This window comes from Toxorhynchites rutilus, chromosome 3 (genome assembly GCF_029784135.1).
Source record: "Toxorhynchites rutilus septentrionalis strain SRP chromosome 3, ASM2978413v1, whole genome shotgun sequence".
Taxonomy (NCBI): domain Eukaryota; kingdom Metazoa; phylum Arthropoda; class Insecta; order Diptera; family Culicidae; genus Toxorhynchites; species Toxorhynchites rutilus.
Genome location: NC_073746.1, coordinates 205,095,301 through 205,101,990, shown reverse-complemented (window position 1 = coordinate 205,101,990; position 6,690 = coordinate 205,095,301). Strand labels below are relative to the sequence as shown.

At 39.0% G+C, this 6,690-nt stretch overlaps 1 long non-coding RNA gene across 1 annotated transcript; it reads right to left on the bottom strand.

The window, feature by feature from the left end:
- Positions 1-1,625: 1,625 nt before the first annotated feature.
- Positions 1,626-6,361, bottom strand: LOC129777450 (uncharacterized). Its single transcript, XR_008743243.1, has 3 exons — positions 5,471-6,361; positions 5,168-5,383; positions 1,626-5,081 (listed from the first exon to the last, which is right to left on the bottom strand). It is a non-coding gene; the product is annotated as an uncharacterized LOC129777450 (long non-coding RNA).
- Between the last annotated feature and the right edge of the window lie 329 nt (positions 6,362-6,690).

The following is a 6,690-nucleotide window of genomic DNA, read 5'->3' as shown; positions in this document are numbered from 1 at the left end:
TCGCAAAATATACGAATGACGCAGTTCTGATCAGTCGTTCCCCCGTGATGATATTTTACACGTACGTGGGAAAACCCTTCTTTTATATATAAAGATATAACATTGCATAAGTTTAGATGCGCAACGGAGTATGATAGTATGTTTATTCAATATGATATTGCAGTTTCAAATTGTTTGTTAAATTAAATATCTTCTAGCGATACAGTAACGGAATGTTTCATTCTGTGCGATGGGCAAATCGGTCGATTATGTTCTCCAAAACTCTGGCTTTGGAGCTCAACAAATATTTTGTTTTCAATAGCCATAAGTATTTTTTTTCGAGTCCCTTCTCTCCCATCGTTCATCTTAAGTAGGTCTTCAGTCAAGATTGCTACTGATCATTGTTTTTATAATTTTAGTGTTTTAGTTTTTTCTTAGCAAATTCTGACTTCGTATAGAACACTCGCAATTGATTACCTAACTTCACTATGTCAGAGTCAGAGGATCGACAATAAAGATCATCTGTTAATGTGATGAATCACGCACTTAATCATATATGAGTTCGTTTTATTTTGGAGGTACTTCCCGGTGACCTTCTCAGGTGTCTCATGGATCCTCCACCGTCAAGTGTAAAAATATTCAAAAAACAGGAAGTGGGTTATATCTATGGTATAACCGCAAGGGTGACGTAGGACTATCGTTGATTTAGAGATCATTTGTATGAAGTTGAATCTGAATTCATTCTGAATGAATGAATATTTGGAGAACTTCGAAAACGAGAGCGTTACGTTGGAGGCACAAGGTTTTATGCATCCAATATTGGATACGGAAATATCCTACTGATGGGGAAGAATAATCTTCAGAAGTTATCCTGTTGATTGCGATTGATTGAAAAATCACAAAACCTAATGTATTTGGTCACAGTGTTACATGGATAGAAAACATTAAAATAAACTCTTTCATATGAATGTAATTTTAAATTTCCAGAGGAACTGGCAGATTATTTTCAGTAACGATTAGATATTTCCACATTTTCCTCGATACTGGAAGCCCACCAGTGGTTAATGCTAACTCGATAACCATCTGTTAATAGCACTTGATTGAAACATATTTGGTCACAGTGTTACATGGATAGAAAACATTCAAATAAACTCTTTCACATGAATGTATTTTTAAATTCCTAGAGGAACTGGCAGATTATTTTCCGGATCTTTCTCGATCCAAACGGAAAGAATTTCGTGCGTGTATGTGTGTGTGTAGCGGCTGCTTCGAGATCTTCCCGGGGAACCGTTTGTAGCATCACTCTCCTCCTGATGGATTCCCTTCTGGTCTAAGGTGCACAAACAGGCTCTTGGTGACACCGTTCATCCGCGCTTTCATGATAAATGAAGAGCTTCACCACAACAGCGACAACATGCTCCAATCGCTGTTCAATTAGAACTGAGTGGATTTCCGAGCGGCGCTCGCTTATATACCGATTGGTGATTTCAATAGCCTATTTTGAAAGCAAATTTAAGACTATTGAAACAAGTTTTTGGATCAGAAAGTAACAAGTATAGAACGCGTAGACATTTTATCTTTCGAATGAAGTGTTTATCATACCATTTCGTTCAGTTGTTTAGGAGCTATTAACACTCAAAATCTCGGTCTCCGGCGTAACACTTTCGTTTTCGAAACTTTGATTTTACACCCCGGTATAGAAATGAAAGACGTAGTCCTACGTCAAAACAGGAAGTGGGTTATATCTATGGTATAACCGCAATGGTGACGTAGGACTATCGTTGATTCAGTGATCATTTGTTTGAAGTTGAATCTGAATCCATTCTGAATGAAGAATAAATGAATATTCGGGGGACTTCGAAAACGAGAGCGTTGCGTTAGAGGTACAAGGTTTTATGCATCCAATATTGGATACGAAAATATCCTACTGATGAGGAAGAATAATCTTCAGAAGCTTTCCTGCTAATTGCCCTTGATTGAAAAATCACAGAACGAAATGTATTAGGTCGCAGTGTTATATGGTTAGAAAACATTAAAATAAACTCTTTCGCTTGCATGTTATTTTCAATGCCAAGGGGAACTGGCAGATTATTTTGCAGCAGCGATATCTTTCCGGATTCTTCTCGAAGCCCATCACCAGTGGTTAATGCTAACTCGATAACCACCTGTTAATTGCACTTGATTGAAACATCACAAAACCAATTGTATTGTATTTTAAACCAATTGTATTTGGTCGCAGTATTATATGGATAGAAAAGGTTAAAATAAATTCTGATAATTGCACTTGATTGAAAAATCACAAAAACAAATGTATTTCGTCGCAGTGTTATATGGTTAGGAAACATTAAAATAAACTCTTTCGCATGAATTTATCAATTCCCAGGGGAACTGGCAGAATATTTTCCAGCAACGATAATATTCTTCCGGAATCTTCTCGATGCTGGATGGCATTTAAACGAAAGAAGTTCCGCACGTATATATGTGTGTGTGTGTGTGTGTGTCGGCTGCTCTGATGTCTCAAACGGAACCGTTTTTCGGTGCTGATACTCTCTCGGTCGTCTTCTCTTCTTCTGATGGATCGGTTTTTCTGCGCTCCCTCACTGTTCCAAACTAACTGAATGCGTTTCATGTCAGGTAATGAATCTCTTGATCCCTCGCCCTCCAGCTCGTCCAGCACGTTCAGCTCGCTCAATAACGATGTCCTCACGAAAAATGATTGCATTTCATGATGATGATGTTGAATTAAAGAGGCTTTAAACTTTTCAGTTCATTCGCCTCTAACAGATTGCGTTTCACCACCAGAATATCGCTTAAGTATGCTTTTTGTCCGTGATTGAATAGAAAGAAGGTGTGGTTTACGATGGCAATTTGGAAGGCAAAATAGAGGCGAATGAACTCTCTGAGTTTGAAACTTTCAGCGACTGAGCAATAATCGATTGAGAATTATGTTTTTCGCGATGCGAAACATTTTCCGTTGCGCGCGCATCCAATATTGGAAACGAACATATCCTACTGATGGGGAAGAAAAATCTTCAGAAGCTTTCCTGCTAATTGCACTTGATTGAAAAATCACAAAACCAAATGTATTTGGTCGCAGCGTTATATGTTAGAAAACATTAAAATAAACTCTTTAGCATGAATGTATTTTTCAATTCCCAGGGGAACTGGCAGATTATTTTCCAGCAACAATAACATCTTCCCAGATTCTCCTCGATACTCGAAGCCCACCAGTTGTTAATGCTAACTCGATAACCACCTGTTAATAGCACTTAATTGAAAAATATTTGGTCGCAGTTTTACATGGATAGAAAACATTAAAATAAACTCTTTCACATTCATGTATTTTTCAATTCCCAGGGAACTGACAGATTATTTTTCAGCAGCGATTAGATCTTTCCGGAATTTTTTCGATGCTGAATGGCATCCAAACGAGAAATTCCGCGCGTGTATGTGTGTGTGTGGCGGCTGCTTCGATGTCTTCCCGGAGAACCGTTTTTCGATGATGATACTCTCTTGGTCACTATCTCTTCTCCTCCTGATGGCTCGGCTTTTCTGCCCTCCCTCACAGTTCCAAACAAACTGCATGTCTTTCAGGTTAGGTCAGGCTAGGTAATGAATATCTCGATCCCTCGATTCCTCGCCGTCCAGCTCGTTCAATTATGATGTTACCTTGTCGATGTCCTCACGAAAAATGAATGCGTTTCACCACCAGAATATCGCTTAAGTATGCTTTTTGTGCGTGATTGAATCGAGAGAAGATGTGGTTTACGATAGCAATTTGGAAGACAAACAAGAGGGGAATGAACTCTCTGAGTTTGAAACATTCGGCGACTGAGCAATAATCGATTGAAAATTATATAATTTTCGCGATGCGAAACATTTTCCGTTGCGCGCGCATACAATATTGGATACGAAAATTTTCTACTGATGGGAAGAATAATTTTCAGAAGCTTCCATGTTAATTGCGATCGATTGAAAAATCACAAAACAAAATGTATTTGGTTGCAGTGTTATATGCATAGAAAACATTAGAATAAACTCTTTCGCATCAATGTATTTCTCAATTCCCAGGGGAATTCGCAGGGTATTTTTCAGTAAAGATTAGTTTGTTCCAGATTTTCCTCGATACTCGAAGCCGATCAGTGGTTAATGCTAACTCGATAACCACCTGTTAATAGCACCTAATTGAAAAATATTTGGTCGCAGTGTTACATGGATAGAAAACATTAAAATGAACTCTTTTGCATGAATGTATTTTTCAGTTTCCAGAGGAACTGGCGGATTATTTTTCAGCAACGATTGAATCTTTCCGGAGTTTTCTCGATGCTGAATGGCATCCAAACGAAGAGTTCCGCGCGTGTATGTGTGTGGCGGCTGCTCCGAACTCTTCCCGGGGAACCGTTTGTGGCATCACTCTCCTCCTGATGGATTTCCTTCTGGTCTAAGGTGCACAAACAGGCTCTTGGTGGCACCGTTCATCCGCGCTTTCATGATAAACGAAGAGCTTCACCACAACAGTGACAACATGCTCCAATCGCTGTTCAATTATAACTGAGTGGATTTCCGAGCGACGCTCGCTTATATACCGATTGGTGATTTCAATAGCCTGTTTTGAAAGCAATTTTAAGACTATTGAAACAAGATTTTGGATCAAAAAGTAACAAGTATAGAACGCGTAGACATTATTTCATTTCGAATGAAGTGTTTATCATACCATTTCGCTCAGTTGTTTAGGAGCTATTAACGCTCAAAATCTCGGTCTCCGGCGTAACGCTTTCGTTTTCGAAACTTTGATTTTACACCCCGGTATAGAAATGAAAGACGTAGTCCTACGTCAAAAAAATAGAAAGTATGCAATTTTTGCTTTTGTTGTAAATGTGTTTCTTGGAGACCTAAGTTTTCTCATGGATTCTTCGTCGTTGGGTATAAACATATTCCAAAAACCAGAAGGTAGAGATATGAGTGTTCTGTTCTCGAAATATACTGTATGTTAGCTTCATATTTAGAGGTTTTTGTCGGTGACCTTCTCAGGTTTCTCATGGATCCTTCGTCTTTGAGTATAAAAATATTTCAAAACTAGAAAGCCACAATCGCGCTTTGGGCTGTGAGTGAAGAATGATGTCAACGAAGAGAGGGGAGAAAAAAATTATTAGTGTTTGAATTATTCGTGCAAGAACATGCGCCTTACAATGAATATAATCAGCGTTTGGAAATGACTTCTTTACAATCGCCTGGGTTCATCCTTTATCTCCTGACATCACTCGAGCTTCATCGTATGTTAGCGCAACCAGCTTAGCAGGTAATACGCCCAATTGCTGCATGCTAATAACATGGTTAGCTAAAGCTGTACCGGACTTGTAACTACTAACATCCCTCAATGACACAAATATTTCGACGGGAATACCTGCACCAATTAAAAAAAAACAGTTTTTCAATACGAATGGCAGAGGGTCATGCGTTTTGGAATTTATGTTTCATCATTACTACTCACCGTCGTTCAAGCAATATCGTAGTGTTGTAGCCAACTGGGATATACTGGAAATATCAGTGGTTTCGTTGTTCATAACTGTAACGAAATCAGCCTGGTATTTCCCGCAGGATCTGCTGTAGCATGGCGGATCAAACAATTTCCACCAACTCATTCTGAATTGTTGCCAATGTTCCAGAAAAACTGCCGTGGCATTTATGAAGTCAGAAAACGACATATCTTTCGTATCCAAAATGTTACACATGTCTTTCTTCTATTTACAGACCTTAAACTTTCATCGTGACCTTGGAGGCTCATCCCATGTAAGTCCAGAAAACAAACAAACTATTTCATGTCCCTGTTTTTCTTCACAATTGAATTATACTTGCTTTTTGCGACTTCATTAGTATGATCTAAGACATCTTCAATGCGAGTTCCCAAACGTGCAGCATGCTATGCTATTGTTGATGTGCTCTTTGGAAGCTGGATGAGCTTTTCTAGCGGAAGATGCATGATTCAAATCTGCATATCCTACTCTGTTCTACACAGTTTTCCGCTGGGTTCTGTAACAGCAAATAAGGTCAACGAAACAGCTTCACTTTTGTCTCTGAACCACACTTCGCGTCGTAAGCTGCAGCATTAAAGTTCCGTGTAACTATTTGTCCGTTTCTAACTTGTCCAATTTTAGCCGCGGAATATCCATTTTCGCAAAAAGTAATTTCTCTTACACAGTTCTTTTCGCAAGTGGTCCTTTCAAAAGCTCACCAACAATATCCATATTTACTTTTAATTTGTGGTGATATATCGCAAATAACACTCAATCTGTACATCGAAAAAACTGGATGGTATTTAATCATTTGGAGCGCGCCAGTCCGACTGCGAAACTGAAGCAAGGATCTCCTGCACGTGCGAAGCAAAATATGCACAAACATGCACTAACGTTCGCACTAAAAAATGCACCTCGGTGACGTCTTTAGAGAACCCCTATTGAACTGACAGGAGCCAACATATCGAGTATCCCACTGACATTTCCCCTTAGCTTTCACATGAAATGGGTATCCCACTGACAGTTCTGCTTGAGATTTTGCTAAAAATCCTATCATCAATCATAGCACCCGGCTGAAAAAATGGATTTTTTTCGGATAGTGATAAAAATTCGAGGGGTTGTATCCGAGACACGACCGTTTAGGACGTAGGACTACGCACTCTTTTTTTTTATTAATTTGTTGGTTTATTATTTGCGG